The sequence below is a fragment of the Montipora foliosa genome, chromosome 9, assembly GCF_036669935.1.
Source record: "Montipora foliosa isolate CH-2021 chromosome 9, ASM3666993v2, whole genome shotgun sequence".
NCBI classification, from domain to species: Eukaryota; Metazoa; Cnidaria; class Anthozoa; order Scleractinia; family Acroporidae; genus Montipora; species Montipora foliosa.
This window is the reverse complement of record NC_090877.1, coordinates 8,078,240-8,098,239: the sequence shown is the minus strand read 5'-3', so window position 1 is coordinate 8,098,239 and position 20,000 is coordinate 8,078,240. Positions and strand designations below refer to the sequence as shown.

General features: G+C 41.5%; 1 pseudogene; it reads left to right on the top strand.

The window, feature by feature from the left end:
• Nucleotides 1–18,501, top strand: part of LOC137971417 (uncharacterized) — a 33,157-nt pseudogene extending 14,656 nt beyond the window's left edge.
• The last annotated feature ends 1,499 nt before the right edge of the window (nucleotides 18,502–20,000 follow it).

Below are 20,000 nucleotides of genomic sequence, written 5' to 3'. Positions count from 1 at the left end.
AACATCCTTAACTGGCATAAAAGAAGTCCAAAATGTACAAGGTGGCTTTTTGGGTTTGCTTTTCAGGTTAGTGTAAGTTGTATGTTTCTAAGTGAACTTATGTGACATTTTAGTTTCAATGTAGCATGGGCCAAATATTAAACTGAAAAAGTGCATGTGGATAATTTACAATTTATTTCAACAGACACAATAACTTGATAACAAAGTTAACAACAAAGAGGGGTAGTAGTCTGGGCTGGTCAATTACATGTATCTAAGAGTGGTGTGGGATGTTTGGCACAGGCCAGCGCATTCTCACTCAATCGCTTAACGACATTGCAATTTATCAAGCATTTTGCCTGCCACTTTGTGCTGTGCTTGTCCAGTCGGGCTTTTGCTTCTCCCCCTTCCCTCCCTACTTGTACTGTTGGTGTCTTGATGCCTGGTTTGGGGACTTAAAGGCTGGGTTGTGGGGATTGCTGGTCATGGGAGTGTTACTCAGTCAAGAGGCTGGCTGACTGGGTGGCCTGATCCATTGGAAGTCCCTAATTAAAACATATCCCAAGCATGCATTCTCCATTTGGCAATGCAGTTGTTAATTGGAATGTGTTCATACATTGATCTGCATAATAGTAAACATCTTGTGTTATTTTATTAGGTATTAATAGCACTCTTGAAGACTGGAGGACATTCCTGACACAGACCCTTACTGGAGCACTTGCTGCACCACATGACTTGTTTAGAAAGGTAGCTTTATGAATTTGTTTCTTATTTTGCTTGCTAACTTGTTTTTTCATTTTAGGTCATTATTGCAAATTTGTTTTAAATTTAACTCTCGTAGACGCAAGAACACTTCCAACCACGTGTCCATGGATTTGAAATTGGTATGAAGCTGGAGGTAGTTCATCCCGTAAAGCCATCAATCATCTGCCCTGCAACAGTCACTAAGAGTCTGGGACCCTACTACTTTGCGATCACTACAGACTACCAGGATGATGTACCGTCAGTGACGTTCTGTAGCCACAGTGATTCACCTGGAATCTTTCCACCTGGATGGTGTTACAGGCATCAAGTTGAGCTTGCTGTACCTGCAAGTAGGTGAAAGTTTTTAGGTCCTCAGTGAGCAGATAACAGGTGTTAAGAGCCACAGGCATTAATATGGCCCAATTAGTGGAGTTTTAAGAAGACTGTACATTAGATATTAAAGACATGTGACCATCCACAGGAAAGCCAATAGAAAAGGGGATGACATGGGCTGTGTGTGATGTACCACATGGTTACAGGGTATATACAGTGGGTTGTTAATTAACTGCAAAATGGTTGATTTTTAGTGGATTAAAGGTATACAGGTACTGTAGTACTAGTAGAACGAGTTTAAAAGCATTTTTCATCATAATTTGATCCTACCCTGTTAATACGACCAATTTTCCATGGCCCGAAGGTGGTCGTTTAAACGGGGTTCCACTGTATGTGCATAATTATTTTATGACTTGTACAGTACTAGTAGCTGTCATGGTTGCTTTTGTTCAAGTGCATGCTGAGACACACCAGATATGTTGTTTTGCATTTGTGCGTTTAAAGTTTCTAAGTAGCGTGTCAGATGTGTACCAAACAAAGCACAGTAAAATACAAAGAAGCTTAATAGGTATGATTATATCATGTGTTAAAGAAAATTTGTTTCGTTTAGCGTGTTAAAATAGCATGCCGGTGTCATGACCTTTTTGTTGATTTTACTGTGGATGGCCACGTGCAGTGAATATTATGATGACTCCATTTGACTTTCTTGGAGAGTCCCTGGGCAGAATCCCTGCAGAATGAGTTCTACTTGGTCATCGCAACTTTTGTATTGTTCATAATTTTTTAATGTTTGATGTTTTTCTTCTTTTCTTTGTCATAAGGGTGTGTTATGCCTGATTTACGTGACATGATTTAGTGTGAAGTCATGGCATAAGCAAGTTGCATACAATAGTAAATTACTTTAAGTGGCGTACGAATTTGCAGCAAGGTAGATTCAGTAGATTGCCGTGTTGAAAAAAAAAATCACAAAATTATAATGATGAGCACTTTGAATTAATTTCAGACTACACAAAGAAGACATTTGCATGGGACAAGTATTTGGCACTTTGTAGAGCACCGTATGCTCCAGCGCATCTGTTCAGAGTATGTAATCGTTAATGCAGACACTAGTTGTTTGCATAAGCTAAATTGCTCTTTGCCTTTTTAGTATTAATGTAAAATTATGTGTGTTGTGATAGTTGAATCCCAATTTTTAAAACTAAATTTCATCTTCAGACACCCCAAGTTTCTGGGGAATAAAACAATTAATATGTAATTTGTACAAACATCCTTGTATTATAAGTTCTCAGGGAAACTTGCTGCCTCCCAAACATTTTTTGGTTGCTCCCACAACCCTTTTTTAGTCTCCTGTGGAGAGGTTAGGTGATGAACCAAGAGAATGTTTGCAAACAAATCTATAATCATGGTCTGGCCTCTTTTTGTAAGAGTAAATTACACCAGTGTGGGTATTGAGTGAATTAATGTGAGTTTAAGAAATACTGATAAACTCATGGATGATGCTGAATGTTTAGCAGAGTAACATACAAATGCTACAAATGATAGTAATCTGTAGCATTGTCCTGCCAGTGGATGCAGGGCAAGCTTTACAATGATAATAAAAATCTGTATTTAAATTATCATAATGTCCGTTGAAGACATAAATAATTTGAGCAAGCCTTTAAATAACACAACTTCTTAATAAGTTGCACCATTTGTCCTGTTTGGGTTTGTACAGAAAATGAAAGCTCATAAATTTAAACCTGGAATGAAAGTCGAAGTTGTCGATCTGGAGCAGCCGCATGTCATCCGTGTTGCCACCATAACAAACATCTGGGTCGAATGCTGCAGCTCTTTTTTGATGGGCATCAAAAATTCCAGTTTGTGGATTTTGAATCACCTGACATTTATCCTATTGGCTGGTGCAAAAGAACAGGTCACCCACTCTTGTCGCCATTTGGTCGAAGTAAGTGGTGTTCCTGTTGTATGCTGAGTTCTTTATGAAAGCCTGTCATTTGGGATTGGATTGGCTTGGGGTTTGCTTATGTCCAGGATTAACCCTTAGGCTACTAACCTTTACCCTCAACTTTATAGTGGGAAATACAGGAAGCAAATGCTTTGATTTAAATGGGCAAGTACACAACTCGGACCAGATCAACTCAGATCACTCACCTCAAAACAATTTTGTGCGCCAAAACTATTTCTTTGCCTGATTTCACCATGATTACACCATGATTACTTTAAAGATTAGGGCTAGGGTGATTTCTCAAGGCCTTATCATTTTTTTTACAAGGATCTGAGGTGAGCGATCCAAGTCGATCCGAGTTGATCTGGTCTGACTCTTGTACCTGCCTGATTTAAAGTCCACTTTGTGTTGGATGTCAAAATTGGGTGTGCATCTAATTAGGGTCAATGCAACTGTTTTTCTTTACTCATTCAAGGAGTAGTATTTGGGATACCCTTTGTGACATTAGTTTGTCTGTATTCCGAGACACGAGTGATGTAGAAGTAAGAGCAAGTAGACACTTTGTGATGCTTATTGAAATCCACGTGGATCTAACTAGGGTCAGTCCTGGGCATATCTGTAAGGATATGCCAAACATACAATATCCATGTCAGATCTGTATATGTGTCTAGGTACATGTTAAATTGCATATTCATGTATGGCTTTTACTTGACTACCCCTTTCACTCTGAAATTGCCGCCATTGACAAGTAAAATCATCTTGTTTTAGAGAGAGTAAAACATATAATTACCTCTTTTTGCGAGGAAAATTAAGAGATGATTATTGAAACACCACCCTTGAATAAATGCTGCAGTTGGAACAAACTTAACTGCTCTAAAACAAACTCTAATTCAATCAGAAGAATGTGGTGTTTATTTGAAGATAATGTGAAAAACAATCACGTGTGTTCCAATTCTTCAGAATTCACACCATCCCTGGAAATTACAATTATTCTATATTAGCAAAGAGTGAGACAGAAGTTTATTGTGTTTCTGTTTTGCAAAATGTTTACAAGTTACATGTATTTGCAAATTATTTTTGACTTAGTAAATATTGGTATTCAACATTGGTATTGAACATTGGTATTGAAATGCACCCACAAGTAAACACTTCCCTTGAATCAACAAAGCATCAGAAATTATGCTAAAAAAGTTAATAAATGATGCAGCATTTAATCGGGAATAGGGTGTACCTCTGTGAGTGTTGCATAAAATATTTGCAGGAGGGATGCATTGGTTTTATTAATGGCATCCCATAGGTCAGAGCCATGGCATGTGTCTATCTTAATTAACTGGATGGTCATGTGGTGACATTGAAATACAAAATAGTAATTACAGTAGCTTTTGAAGTGTATCATGATTTACAGGGTATACATGTTAACTGAACACTACGTTTCTATTGCCTGTCATCCTTGGGATATTATAAATCCTGATACAGGAAAGGAAAGGAACTTTATTTAAGTGTCTAGTCATTCTAGCGCTGGAGCACTAATTGGGGACACTAAACTGAAAGTAACAAATTATTAAGACAAATTAAGTCAAATGTTGGTTTTTGAGGAGAGGGAAAAGTGGAGTACCTGGAGAAAAACCTCTCGGTGCAGAGTAGAGAACCAACAAACTCAACCCACATATGACGCCGAATCTGGCAATCGAATCCGGGTCACATTGGTGGGAGGTGAGTGTTCTCACCACTGCGTCATCTATGCACCCCTACAGTTCAAATGTTCATGTACACTGTACATACATGTAGAATTTCCAATGGCCTTAATGGTATCGAATTAATTACCTGCAGTAACCTGTGATTGAGTTCTTTTTTTTTCTATTATTGAGTTCTTGATACAAAGATGATGTGCTCTGATTAAACTTCCGATAATCACATGATCAGTTAGGTAAACATTGAGAAATATCGAGTTACTACAATATTATTATTACTATTACTCATGCAATGCCAAGAGATTGTAAAACTTTCATGGATGAAACCCAAAATTTTGTATCTTGTGGTTGTCATTCTCATGAAATATCCAAGTAGATTTTACTTGAAACGTTACAATTTACATTACTTGGAGATGAGTTGGAATAGACCAGTTTCGATATATTAAAATTCAGTCTTAAACAAAAGACATCATCTTGAGGCTCTGGGTAATAAGTATGAGGATTTTTATGAGTTTATTCCCCAGAGCCTTGAGATGATGTCTTTTGTTTAGGACTGAATTTTGATATATTGAAAGTGGTCTATTTGTAGGTGGTATCACCTTCTTGATTCTTGGTTAAATTCTTTTTTCAGTTCCGTCAGATTCAATGAGGTTAGTGCTTTGATTTCATGATTTAAGTTCCATTTATTTTATTTTCAGTAGTGCTTGGACCACTCAAGTTCATATATAGTTTCAATGTCATTCCTTCATAGTACAGCATGGGATAATGCATGTTAACAATGTTTACCTCTTCTGACCTTACCCCTAGCTTGGCAGACAGTGAATCGGACACTCTTGACTTGCCGTCATTTCTTGAGGTCATGGGAAGGCAGAGTCAGTCCCAGGCAGGGCAGTCAGCCGGAGGTAAGTAAATGTTGGTGATACAAATCTAAACTCTCGTAACTCTACCACATTATATTCTAAGTGAGAATTGGTGAGAAAAAAAGCCTCATCACCTTTGCTTTTAATTCTTAAAGAAACATTTTGTGGGATAGAAGTCTTAGTGACTTGTGTATCCCTCTCACCCCCAAACAAGGTAAAGTCACCTTATTTAACGTCGGTAGTTTGTTCAGCTATGAGGCTGGTATCAATGGAAGCTTGACTGTCATTGTTCCATTTACGGGTATTGAAGCTACAGCTACCTGGATCAGAGGAAAGTTGAAACAGACTTTGAAGTCACCGAGGATTGAACTGGGGACCTCTTGCTCTGAAGGCCATGCATTAACCAACTGAGCTATGCCTGCCCCTTTCTCCTTCCCTGGGGGGGGGGGGGGCACACTGGAAAAAAGTCTGGGATGCTCTTGACCAGCAGACATGTAAGAGATTAAGAGATATGATGAACAACCCATTGTTTTGTAGTGAGATTCTCATTCTGAGTGGTTTCAGTAAGTACCAATAGTAAGTACTTTACTTCGGAAAGTTGGCTACTTTATTCCTAAATTGAAGTAATTAAAGACAGATTCTTTCATACCGAAAATTACAGTTCATTTTGACAATGACAACAGTTTGTTAATCTACTGAAACCAGCCACCGACTTCCAATTTTGCTGTATTGATACCCCTGCATTTCTTTTAGTGGAAATCAAGCAGTACCTCATCCATATTGTGGATAATAATAATTACCGGTACTTCCCAAATAAGGATTCATTCCAAGAAGATTTATTATTATGTCTCACTATTGTTTACCTGGGTAGGTTTGCTGCCAAGAAAGACTTCTTTAGTTAGGTAGGTGGAGAGCTTTTTTTGTATGATGCATCTTGCATTACATGCACATCTCTGTTTGGTGGTCTGCAGGCCTTTGGTTGCTCAAGGGGTGGATAGCACAGTCTGAGGTTTGTCAGAACCATTTGAGTTGTCCACTGGTTTGGATTGCAATTTATCCACTTAATAGCTCAATCCATGCCTCGCACACCAAGGGCCAGGCGTCTGCATGGTACTTTATGTAAATTTCCAAGTTGGATAGAAAAACAGTGTTGTGAATAGACCAATTTCGCTATATTAAAATTCAGTCCTAAACAAAAGACATCATCACGAGGCTCTGGGGAATAAATATAAGGATTTGTATGAGTTTATTCCCCAGAGCCTCGAGATGATGCCTTTTGTTTTCGACTGAATTTTAATATATTGAAATTGGTCTATTTGGCGAAGAACTTTTGCACATGAACTGACTTTGCTTTGCATTTTTTTTTTAATTTAGCAAACTTGATAAGGATGACAAGTCAGCTGGTGAAGAAAGTGATATCAGTGATGATGATACAGGTGAGGGGAGCAGTCTTTATTATTTTGGTTCCCAGGGGATAGGTATGGGCTTTGATACAGGTGAAAGTAGCAGTCTTCATTTGGCCCCCAGGGGGAGGGTATGGACTGTGATACAGGTAGAGGGAACAGTCTTCATTTGGCCCTCATGGGAACAGGTGCAGGCTGTGATGCAGGTGAGGGGAGCAGAGATGTTTATTAGTCATCGGCCATTTGGTTAAAGAGTTGGCGTCATTTCGAGCAAGAATGAATTAGATAGAAGTGTTGGTCTATCACTTTGCGCCTTGCCCCAGCACACTTACAAATGGATTTATTTATAGATACACTTTGCGCACGAAACAAACAAAGGGTTGCCAATCTTAACCAATCAGAAGTAGCCATGTCATGCGTGACGTCTTCTGCCATGTTTTTTTCAGGGATGTGACAACTGGGTATTCTAAAAATAGACTCATTTGTGACTGGGCTGGGGAGTCCACCCATGCCATAACAACACTCTTATTTTTCGTGTAAAAACTGGATTTTAGTAGCTTTTTTGGGTTTGTCATTTTCTGTTTACCTTCTTCAGTTAATTTAGATGTGGAAGGTCATGTGGCATCTAGCCCTCTTTGCTGACCTTTTTTTCGAAATCAACCCCTTAAGGCTGGACATGTACAAAACACAGGTCTCTGGTCACAGGTCTCTGTTTTACCAATACAGAAACAAACCTAAATGTTCATGAAAGCTAACCTTAGGCGTACAAACTCTTGTTTAGGTCTAATTAGGTGTAAGGTTAGCTTTAATGAATGGTTAGGTTTCTCTCTGTATTGGTGAAATAGAAACCTGTGACCTGAGGCCTGTGTTTTGTACCTGCCGCTTAAGGCTTCACTTCTATGGAAAGAAGTTGGCCCCAATAATAATCCCATTCCTAGCTGAGTCAACTTTTAGTAGAGTTAACATGACAAAAGTCTTCCCCTGTTTAATTGGTCACGCTTATGAAGTCTATCCACCCTTCAACTCAGGGTCTATAATTGCCTGGTCGACCAGAAAATTCTCCTTGTACAATTCCCGGGGTACTCTTCACTCCAGGAGTAACCCTTGAGACATTCTCTGCTAACTTGCGTTTCCGCCAAACGTGCTGAAAACTTGTGTGAAACGAAACGATTTGGGTTTGACAGCGCTCCAAGCTGCGACCATTTGGTCGCCATGGCGAGTGGAAAAAATATTTGGCGACTAAAATTTTGACGAAAGTCGCCAATTGGCGACCGACAGATTACAAAAGAAACTTACTTCGAAAATTAATCGATCTTTGGTCGAATTATTAAAAGCAAAAGCGACGGTATCACCTGTCTTTCTCTTTCTCGCCGTTCCGCTACTCGATACGAATGCGTAAACCTAAACTGAGCGAAAACTGGGAACAAGCCAAACTATACTTCCTGTACCCTGCTGAGGAGTGGAACTCCATCCCGACACAGACAGTTCTCTGTTAAGACGCATCAGTGAACACAGACGATTTGCCGCCCCGGTCGACCTGTTGGCGGCGAAATCCAATCCAAGATTGAACGCTGCAGGATTTTCAATGTGTTTATAATAAAAATAACTTTAGTTGAGAGCATTTCTGTCTTATTTTGTGTATATCATATAAGTTTTGGGGCACGGTCTTGTGGGAAAAAAGTGAGGATGTTTAATTTTCCCATAAGAAAAAAAAATTCAGTGCTGACTCCAAGTGCAGTTGTCACGCATCAATGATTGCGAGAATGTTGTTTTTAGCCTCTTGAATGAGAGAGATAAAACGAGGCAATCTAAAAGGGTTTTTTCCTTCAACAGTGATCGCTAAAAAAAATAGTAAAAGTGTGCAGGTTTTTTTTTAGTTTTCGCGAAATATGGGATACAAATGGGATAAACCGAGAAAGTTGGTTTCTTTTATCAGCGTTGCTGGTCATCGCCGATCTCAGTCACTCATAGCGATGAAAACTGTCACGCAAAAACAAAACTAGGTAAATCCACACAGGGTTATTGTAGTTTATAGTGGTTGATTATAAAGAGAAAATAATGTTACTATAAAGCGGATTGAAATGTCTTCTAATCGAGTTTGAACTCAACAATTTAATGTGAATAAGGTTGTTACGATGCGTACAGATATTTAATTTTTAAAGCAAGGACGGGTCACATTCTTTTGCGCGCGAAAACTATCCAATCAGAAGCTTCATAAGGGTTGTCTGCATCCATGAAAGAATGTGAAAAAAATGAAAGTGGGCTCTGTCTTTCTTTTCTGTCATGATGAAAGACTTTGAGAAATTTTCAAGACCTTGAAAGACCTTTTGGTCAGTGAAGACTCATCATCAACTGAAAAGAGTACTCGACCTGCAAGAAGAGCATGAGCAAATTCTCCGTGCAGAATTGGAAAGCGTCCTGAAAGTAAATTTATCGAGGTTTTCGGAAGATACTCTGGGGACTGCCTTACTTCCTGGAGAACAACGTGGCCTACGAGCTGTAAAGGTTTCCGGCGATGGGAATTGCCTGTACAATGCGGCATCAGTTTTAAGTAAGGGAGATGAGACACTAAGTGGAACTTACGAGTATTAACTGCGTGTGAACTTTATTTTAATGCAGAATTCTATGCAAATCATGCAAAGATCTCTCAGGCAAGTGGAGTTTCACCATATTCTGAGTCTCTTCCTTCTCTTTGTCTTGCCCGTTATTACAATATTTAATCGGCAAGCGAGTAAATGTAACAATTTGGCAAGGAAAGTGTTGCAAACGTGTCGCTCGGCGTAGTAGACGTTCATGTAACATACGCGAAGTGTCCGCCCTGGTCATAATGAATTTTTTTTTGGGCGACCAATATTTTTTTATGGCGACCATTTTACAATTGAAGGTCGCCAAAAGGCGACTTTTTGAAAAAGTGAGCTTGGAGCGCTGTTTGAAGTTTTGCTTGTCCTTGCTAGGTTCAGAACGCTTCTATCACAACAAGAACCAGATTTTCTTCAACAAGAGTTGCTGTTATGGACCCTTGTTGGACCCTGACAAGGTGTCACAGTTGCCAGAGGCCACCCCTCCGGGGAAAGTCAGTAGTGTGATACGCACAGGACTGGAGATGGTAGCCAAAGCAGCATTTGATCCTGAAAAAGTCATCGATCTCATGCAGGAGGGGTGTGGGGTGCGGGTGGTGGTCAAACACAAGGGAAAGATCTTCAAAAAGGTAAGGATGGAGACAAGTAGGTGGCGCTGGGGCAAGTCAGGTAAGCGCATGCAGCAGACATGAAAAAAAAAAAAAAGACATGACAAATTCATATTCAACATTGAAAAAGGGATTATGGAAATGGATAAGTGTCCCAACATTTACGATTTACGAATGAAAGAAATGCAGTTATTTTAAAGCGCGGGTTATAAACGAAATATAGAAGTGATCCTCTCACTTATCTCGACGGACAATTTCAGCAATTGTCTCTTATAGACACCTGAATCGTTCAAGGGAACGAATGAGCCCAACAAATTGACCAGCGGAGTGAGCCCCGAACCGTGAGGCTTCATAGTTCAGTTGGTAGAGCATTGCACCGGCATCGCAAAGGGTCATGGGTTCGAATCCCGTCGGAGCCGCGTGGCGCCACGCGGCGCCGTGTGGATCACTTCTATCTTTCATTTACGACTTACCTTGGGTTCTACTGCCAGGACTGGAATAGTAAAAACGTAGCATTTTTTTTTTGCGGATAGAAAGTGTCAAATGTCAACCCCTTTTTTTCAATGAATTCAATCAATTGTGTTGAGGTGATGGGGACTTAAAAATCTAAGTATTTTCCACCTATTTTGATAGCAATAAGGTAGGTCAGGATGCGGGTGAGTAGGAGCCTCCCTATGCACTGTATCCTTGAGTCAACCTTTGCGCGTACCCTTCTATTTTTAGAACTAACTCTTAATTAAGCCCTGGCCAAACTATCGAACAAAGTTGGATTCCACATGCAACATTGTTGGATGTAAATGTTGAGGTAGTAGCAAAACACTATCCAACATTGCTTGATGAAACATTCAAGTATGGCGCTAACACTGAAACGAAAACTGCTCGTAGCGTTTGTGCTGTTGGAGCTGTTTGAGGACGGAAACGATGGATTCAAACGAGGAAAATTAAAACCAAATTGGTTGTGTAGAAAAGGGTATGTTCACTGCAAGATATATTCGTGCGTAGGAGATGGTGAGAGTGAGCTCGGATCAATTTGCAGAAATTGTAAACGCTATTGAAAAAGAAATCTCCAAACAGACCTATAGGAGACTAAAAGTGTCCCAAAGACATGGCCTTGTTTCATACTCGCGGATGAAGGATTCTAGATGTTGACCCTTGTCCGCCATCTTTGTTGCAAATAAGGCTAGAAGCCTAGGATTGAAATAAAATAGTGATTTGTGATTGGCTAGGAGCGTGAACGTGACTCGATTCAGGACACAACAATGGACACAACTTTGTTGGAAGAGCTACAAAACAATGCAACATTGTTGATTCGAGCAGAATTGTTGGTCGCAATGTTTGATCAAAAGCAAACTCCCTCCAACACTTGATCGAACAAAAACTGTTGGACGAACATCATCCAACATGGGTGGCCAAACGATCGAACAATGAAATTATGTTGGATCGAGCAAAGTTGGAGCGTTGAATCCAACTTTATTCGATAGTTTGGCCAGGGCTTTAAGTAGGAGACTCACATTTACATCAGTTTTCGCAATTTGCATACATCAAGTGAAGCTATGATCCTCGCAGTTATGAACGCAATTTTTGCAATTAGGTAGAGAAGCTGAAAATTTCAGGACTTCAACGGGGTTTGAATCCGTGACCTCGCGATACCGGTGCGACGCTCTAACCAACTGAACTATGTAGCCTAGCCACTGACGTTGGGAGCTGGTCAAAAGTGAGTTCTAATGTTCCCGTGAGGAATGGGATTGGGAATGTGAAGCTATGGTCCTCGCAGTTATGAACGCAATTTTTGCAATTGCGTAGAGAAGCCTGGAAAAATTGCGTTCATAACTGCGAGGATCATAGCTTCACTTGATTTCATATCCGCAGTTCATATCTGATCCATTTCATATATCATTTCATCATTTTGGTATATCGATAACTCTTATTCTGATTGGTCATTCTCAACAGTGCGTGCAGAGCCGAAGAACTCGTGGCGTTATAAAAATAGAAAGATACGGGTAAATGTTGACTCGTAGGGCTTGTATAAGTGAGGCAAGATCTGCTCATGGGCTTCTGGGAAGGTGGAAGGGTTAGCGTCGTTTTTGTAAGTACAGCTGTAAAGGCCCACCTTCAACCGACAGGCTTTTCGACCGTTGTTTTGTTATGAAAATTCGCATTGCTTATCGCAGCGCGATCCGATTGGATTGAATTTCAAATTTGGCTGGATTTGCGTATATGAAAATTGTTCCGCGACACGCAATGCCGGTCGGTTTTTGAAGATGGGCCTTTAATCTTTGCTTGAGCCACCAGAGGGTTACGGGACCTTTTGTGAATAGCTAGTCTCCGTTGAGCGTGGCAAAATTGAAAAACCAAATCCACGTGCTGTGATTGGCATACCCAAGAGGGCAGATTGAGCGATACTGCCCGCTCGGGATTTCTCGACTTGGGTTCCCGCAAGATCAAAGATCTTTATTCGGTGTTTTATCCCATATTAATAAATCATTTATTGACCAAGTTTGTTCGGTCGAGATGGCTGGATAGTAGAATCGCTCTTATTTTTTGCGGGGTTATGGACCTCGACTTAGTCTTCCGGTCCATCTTCTCCTACGCTTGGTCAATAACCCATATGTATTCCCAGACGAGTAGGCTGAAGTCGGGGAGAAGAGACAAGGCTTAGGGGAACGCCTCGTGGGACGTTCATCAAAATCGCCGTGCATCTAATTTACGTGCATATCTGGACGTAAAAATAATCTGAAAAGTTATTTGAGAGGTGGTTGCGAATGGTGCTTTTCTTTTCTTTTTAACAGGCAATCTACGAGCGTGGATTCGCGTGACCAAAGCTGGCGGCGCTATTAAAGCGATTTTGACGGCAGGCTCAATCTGTTGTGAGTTCTTCTTGAGTCTGAAGCCCAGTCCAAACACATTGTCCCGACCCATGTGTCAGGCTGATGGTAGGCAGTCAAGCCATTATTGTTTACGCAATGAGATATAAAGGAATGAGAGAAGTGATCGTCGCACTGCAGCGGCCCAATTTAATCAAAAAGGCAGGTTTTTACGTGGGACGTCATCCCGCCATGCTGGTGGACGAAAACAAAAAGATCTCTCATTAGCTTCTTTTGTTCGTCCACCAGGAAGTCGTACATTTCTCTATGGTTATTGGTGCTCCTAGAGGTTGGGTTGAAAACAGTTGCTATTATCCCTTGTAGACAACATTGAAAAAAATTTCATTCATTCGTCACCCAGAGATAACTCACTTTTGTCCATTCAGAGAAAATGTTATACACCGAAAAAAAAAACCCAAACGAGGCCCAAAACGAAAGCAATAACTGGCAACAAATTTTTTTTGATTTCATTTTCACACTCAAGGGGACCTTGTTTTTCCGTAATTTTGTTTTTTGGACCAGGCATTCCACTTTTTGCAAATTTTGCGGGCAAATCGCAAACTTGTCTTCTTAATTTTGCTGTAATGTTTAGGAGAGTGATGCTAGCATGTCTTGGTTTTCAACCGTGGGTACTGGTGGTTCAGATTACACCGTAAGGATCCAGCGCAAGAGTTAATACATATTTCAAGATTTCATTTTAAACTTATGTACAAAATTTTGAAAGACGAAAAAAATTCAAATGTGTAAAACAATCTGTTTTTCATGTTAGTACCTGTAATGTAAAACCACGTAGTGTCCTGAGACTACGAAGTTTTGTTTTTAATTTGATGTGCTAACCCGCCGCATTTTGTTCGAGGAATGAAGGACATCGAGGCGCATTCTTACTGGGGTCCAAGTTGGCCATAACGGCGAGAGAAAATCAAGTTCAACTCGAGGACGTGACCTCTTGTCCGCCCTATCGTTGTTTTGATCTGCCCAAGTATGCATTCAAGGGGGATAAAACTAAATCCTTGAGATCGTACTTTGGCTCTGTCTGAAGACACCTCGTTTCTAAGGTAAATGCAAAGTAAGGTTACGGTACTTCACACTAAAAGTAACTCCGTTCACATGCAAAGTAGAACTCGGGCGTACTTTAAAAGCATACCTACGTCCCTAGTATGAAGACCCCATATTAGAGAGGTTTTCCGGCACCACTTTAAGGCAATTTCTTAAAAAAGCAAGAAACTTGCTGGATTTAAGTTAATTTCTTTGCCAATTTGCCGCAGTTGTTGACCAACCTCTCAAACGAGAGAGACGACGGGAGAATAAAATGATTTCATGCTTTTATGTCAAACAACGATTTTACCGTTTGTCGCAATGCTAAAATCTAAGTTATTGTGCTTAGACAATGTGGTACGTTTTTGACTGAAAGAAAAAATTCGATTGAGACAAAAAAGTGTTGAGTCCTATAGGGTAACCCGTTGGACTCGTAAAAGGATATCTCCTGATTTATTTATGAGATCTTTTTGATTATATCATCAACTTTGAATTTAGGCGTAGATTTGCTGGCCTGTGATAATCGAATATTTACCTGAAATTGTCAGCGATGTTTTACCGGCAAGTTGTGACTGAAATTGCCGTGAAGGGTTGCAAGTTATACGTCGCTTCACGACCACGATTCCAAAGTGTGTTTTTTTTTTTTAAACAAAATACTCTGTTTTCAGTTGACAAAATCGCCGCATTCATCTGCCTCCATTTTGTCTCTGTTTTAATTACCCTTAAACAGTTGTATCGATTTGTTTTTCAGAATCAAGGGCAATTGCAAGGCCCAAGGGACTTAAGGCAAAAAGATCACGCGAATATTTTGAAGTCAAGCAATTTGGAGTCGAGGGAAAAAAGAAAGAAGAGGCCGGAACACGGAAGTAAGAGAGTACTTACTTCCGGGTGGAGGCCAAAACAGTATTGTTACCAGGCCCCTGGTGGAAAATGCCAGTATCCAGCCAGCGGGCGGCCTTTTCTGTTGTTGAGGGGCAAAGGATATCTTCAGCGGTAACAACCATTGCGCATGTTCAAGATGGTTCCACCCGTCAGTCACGGGGCTTCCGTCGTTTCTCCTCCAGTGGTAACTCTGGCGCCCGTTAGTTATAGGAAAACCCCAGATTTCAAGGTCCTGCAAACCCGGCAGCACCTCGTCAAACCCAAACGCGGTGAACAACATTCCTATGCTCGACACCCAGGGTAACTTCCCATGGTTCAATCCCACAGGGCCGCTCTATACCGTTCAACACGCTTTACCGGGTGAGAAAAAAACGTTCATGACGGAGGGTGATTATTTATGTTTGGTTATTTTTTTGTTTGTCATTTCAATTCACTCCACGCTCGTGGGTACACGATGTTGGGAGTGTGAATTCACTGTTGTTTGTTCACATGCAAATATGTTCGTCATAAAACTTCTATTATTCTTATTTCATGGTGTTGTTTTACATTTGAGGCATCATAGTGGCAAGGAAATTTACCTAAAATGCGTGCCGCACGATTTCCCTTGAATCGTTTCCACTGTGCAACGCTAAATCGTATCTCAGTAACGGAGCCATAATCAGCGGAACCAAATATTTTGGAGTGTCGCTAAAGAATGCCAGAAAAGATTAAGAATCTTAGTTCAATGCAGGCAAGGCAAAATAACCCGAAATTTCGAGGCTTACAGTGGGCAGAAATATCACTGTTTTGACTGGCCATGATTCCGTGCAAAACGATTGCAGATGTAAAAAAAAACCACAGTAATTGGTCGCAAATGTTGTAACAAGAGACACGGAAATGTTCTCCCCCTCTACCCCTTCTATGTGCATGGGTTCGACTGCATAACTTAACCGGTAAACGCAAAAATGAAGGGAGTGAGGATGAGGGGTACGTTACTAATAGCTGGGATGTTGATTTACGTGCTGTTCTAGCGAAGTGTTACAAACTGTTTATGCCAGAAGTTGCAGCTCTTAGATAAATGCCCTACACATATACGCATTCCATTGTGGCTTTTCCAAAGCCACTAGTACTAATGAACGCTGCAGTAGCAGACAATGTTACAAGCACATCGCGAGAAAACTCAACCAAGGACTATCTGAGACATTGTCAGGCTTGTTGTCTTGAGCCTGGCAAGCCCTAGAAAAGCGACCAAAGCGGTGGGCTACTCTGCCTCGTGGCCTGAGGTTATAGCTTAGGTTGTAACTTGTTGTGTTGCAGTTTCAGGGTTTGATACTCATACGTCTTCCAGTATTGCCCCAATGTTACGATAACGGGCGGTTCGAGTCGAATAGATAGTGACCAACAGTCTCTAGTCAGCGATTTGAAACCAGTGCTACAAGCTCCGCGTACCACTATTACATTTTGGTCGGGCGTCCGCCCAACGTTACGATATCACACTGCGTTCCACCGCCACTGACAAAGATAGCCACCGAGAGTAGAAGTAGTCACGTGGACACAACCACGGCCAATTTGACGATGAAAAAGCCAAATAAGCTTCCGATTCACGCTGTGTTCCGCGGTTTCAAACGGCCAGCCAGTAGTAATTCAGTTGTGCACCTCCTTACTCTTCTGGTTTCGCCCATGCACCACCAATGTACAAGACCATTCATATAGCACGGTCACTGTTTGGACAAATGCCTGGATACAGACCAGCGACAAGTCCGCCGATTTATCCGCCGACAAGTCATTTAGTGCTTAGTCCCGGAGGCGGTGATTCGACATCCCGGAGTTCATCCGATTCTTCAACGAAGGAGTCAGCAATACAGGTCAAGCCGAGTAGCGGAACTGCTTGCTCTCCCTCCTACGCTAGTTTCAAATCATCGTTTACCCCTAAAGGGAGAGTCCGTCCTCAGGGAATGTATGTTCCCCCTCAAAGCAAAACGTGATACGACTTTGTCACAGCCGCGACCAGCGGTGCCTTCACAAGCCACCTCGTACGCTCCAGTGCCGGTCAGAAGGGGTAATAAACCATCGCCTGCACGGAAATGCCCAACCTCCTCTAAGCAGCTCATCTGGTGGCCCAACTGCACATCTTCAAGTTGGTGCAAGAGGAAAAGGGATTATCGCAGCCCGGGCCCCCTCCTAGGTCTCAAAAGGCCCATTATTGCCTAACGTGATCATGGAATTCCACGATCAATAAATATGCCAAGCAAAACTCATCTCCTTCATAAGGTTTTCAAATGTCAGGACTTCCCTATGGAGTGGATTTGGTCGGCAACTACCCCCGCCAATAGTCCCCAGGGGACTGGCCCAGGGGTACTTCAGCAGGTAAGAGGCCTTTCGTAAGGTTCGCCCATCTTTTCGCACGGCTTGTTTCTTTGCACACACAGATTAAATAAAAGGCTGGTTTTCACCTCACACAGTGTGAAGCACAACGTGAGCCACGTTTCAACTTGTTCGTGTCTGCAGTTAATGAGGAAGGCTTTATCGTCACAGTGGTTGTGTGTGTGTGGGCCCATACCCTTTTTAAAAGAACTCTCCTAAAACGTCACATTGTAACAGCAAAACTGATGATCACGTTTAGATGAACTAATGTTGCGATTATTGTCCAAATTGAGTTTTATCTTAGGTTTGAAAGATATGCCTCTATATTTGGTTTCAAATTAGTGAAAAAATGTAGGCGACGTCTTTGAGTGAAAGAAACTGACCATTTTCGTCGGCTGTTGGTCCTTATTGCAATCACAGAGAGCAATTATTCAGTTTTTTAATATTACCGAACAAAGCTTCGTTAATTAGAGTAAATCTTCTTGGGTTTTTAGAGCTTCAAGTTCCGCTTTCCGGTACCACACAGTGTCTGGCACAGTGCAACAGCGCAAAGTTGACATCCAAGCCTCCCGTCACGTTCGTCGACTCGAGCCTAGTTCCGAACTCTCGAGTTGGGGCCAACACCCATACAATCAAAGACTTCTATTGAACATCTACAGGCCCTGACAAATGCCACCAAACCAAGCTGCGGATAACCGAAGAGCGCCGATAAGCCAAGGAAGACAAAACCCAAGGTTACGAAGGAGCAGGCAATGCCGAAGAACGTGGAGAAGAAAAGCCGGGATCAAGCCCAAAGAAAATTTGTGGTGGGTTGAAATGAAAAGAACGAAGAAGAAAGCGTTGCCGGGTAAATACCATCAAAACGACATTACCGTCGGAAAGATGACTAAGTTGCGCCGGAGTACTTCAGAAATTGCCCCAATGGATAGTGGGGTAGAAGACGAACCCCGAATTTGACTTGGAAGATGGTCTTCCGAAGTCTTCTTGGGGAGAAAGGCCTAAAGCGAGGCCGACCACGAAAAGGTGTCGGGTTCCGATTCAAGGCCGATAGTATCTCGAACAGTGATCCCGACTGTACGAAACCGAAGAACGGAGACGCGGTAAAACCTGGGTTCAAGAAGAAAAAGGGACGACGTCAAAAAGGTGGTAAGTTTTACGTGGATAGAGATGTGGATGTTTACTTCGAGGTCACAGTCGACGGCTGGTTATTAGGGGGAACGTTTCATACAACGTGGTGAAGGCAATCAAGAACACTAAAAACTTAAAAGCAACAGTTTTGCAATTGTTGCTCATCCCATTTTTCGCGCTGAGCTTTTCTTTGTCGCCCGTTCTCAATCGTTTCTTGGTGAAGCCATAGTTAAAGCGGGGAGATGGTCGATAATCATAAAACTCGGAAGTCGTTTTGTTTCATGTTTTTGTCTATATTTTTGATTTGACGGTGCACAAAAACCACCCTTTTTTCAGAGGAAGATAACCAATGAAATGTTTCGATTAAGGCCACGTCCACACGTTATCCGGAAATTGTGAAAAACGCAAATTTTTTTTTACGAATACGGCCTTGCGTCCACCACCGTATCAAGCGTATTGCCGGGCCGTATCCGGAAATTTTTGAAAACGCTCTCCAGAGTGGAAATTTTCTTTTATCCGATACGAATACGGAGACGTGTGGCGTTCGTATCCGCAAATTTGCGGAATACGCTTACGTCATTCTCTTGGATCCAGTCTTCACGGCGATGCATTAAACAAAACTGGCGCTAAGCACAGGTTGTGTCTTCTTTGTTAATTGCTCTGATTTTAGTTTGATGTTCATGCATTTAGATAAATGCAGCTGTCTAAAATGTACACAACAACATACTTTACTTTCGTGACCGTCAGCAGGTAGTTTCAACTTCATCATCGGTCCATTTCTATGTATCAGCATTCTTTTTCGTCGACTTTTTCAGAAGATTCACGACATTTTTTTTTGGTTTTTTGTGGTGTGGTTGGAGTGCAATCTTTGTCACATACTCTCCATAATAAACTACAGGCTTCGACTGTTTACACTTGCACCGTAGCTATGGCGCGGAAAGAGAAATAGAAGAGAAATGACGCCAAAAACTCGCAATCATGCAGCATCGCCTCATTCTCAGGCACTTCTCTCGACAAAAGAACTGGGCAAACCCCCTGTTTTTTTTTGTAGAGCAGATCAGAAAATTTTCCGGATTACAATCGGTTCCCACACTATTATTTGGTGGGTCTTTTCTCCATCCTCTTCCCGTGTGCCCCCCCACACGCGCATTGTGCGACGCCTACTTGTGAAAAACGATCGGCATACGCTGCGTGTGGACGCGAAAATTTTCGCCATTCCGCAAAAAAAATATTTGCGGAAAAAAAAATTTCCGCGATACGTGTGGACATGGCCTAAATTTATGCGCAACTAATTTGCGAACCCGTGCGAAGTCGAAAACAAAAGATTTGTACACTGTCACGGTCAATCCATCGTCGATTGCGACAACACATGTTCTCGCTATTTGAAAGGGTTTTAGGTTTCATAAACCAGGTCCTTCGATGGTGAAAGAGGAGTACTTGTCGAGGGTACGTTGTATTGCGAAAAAGACAAATTCGGATTTGTGATCCAAGCTCGGATCCAAAACTCATCGTGAATCCGTTAAATCCACACGCGCGCTTTAAATACGGATCATTACGATTCACCGCTTGAACCTTTGAAAAGGATTCGTACAAAGTAATTGACAAGCGG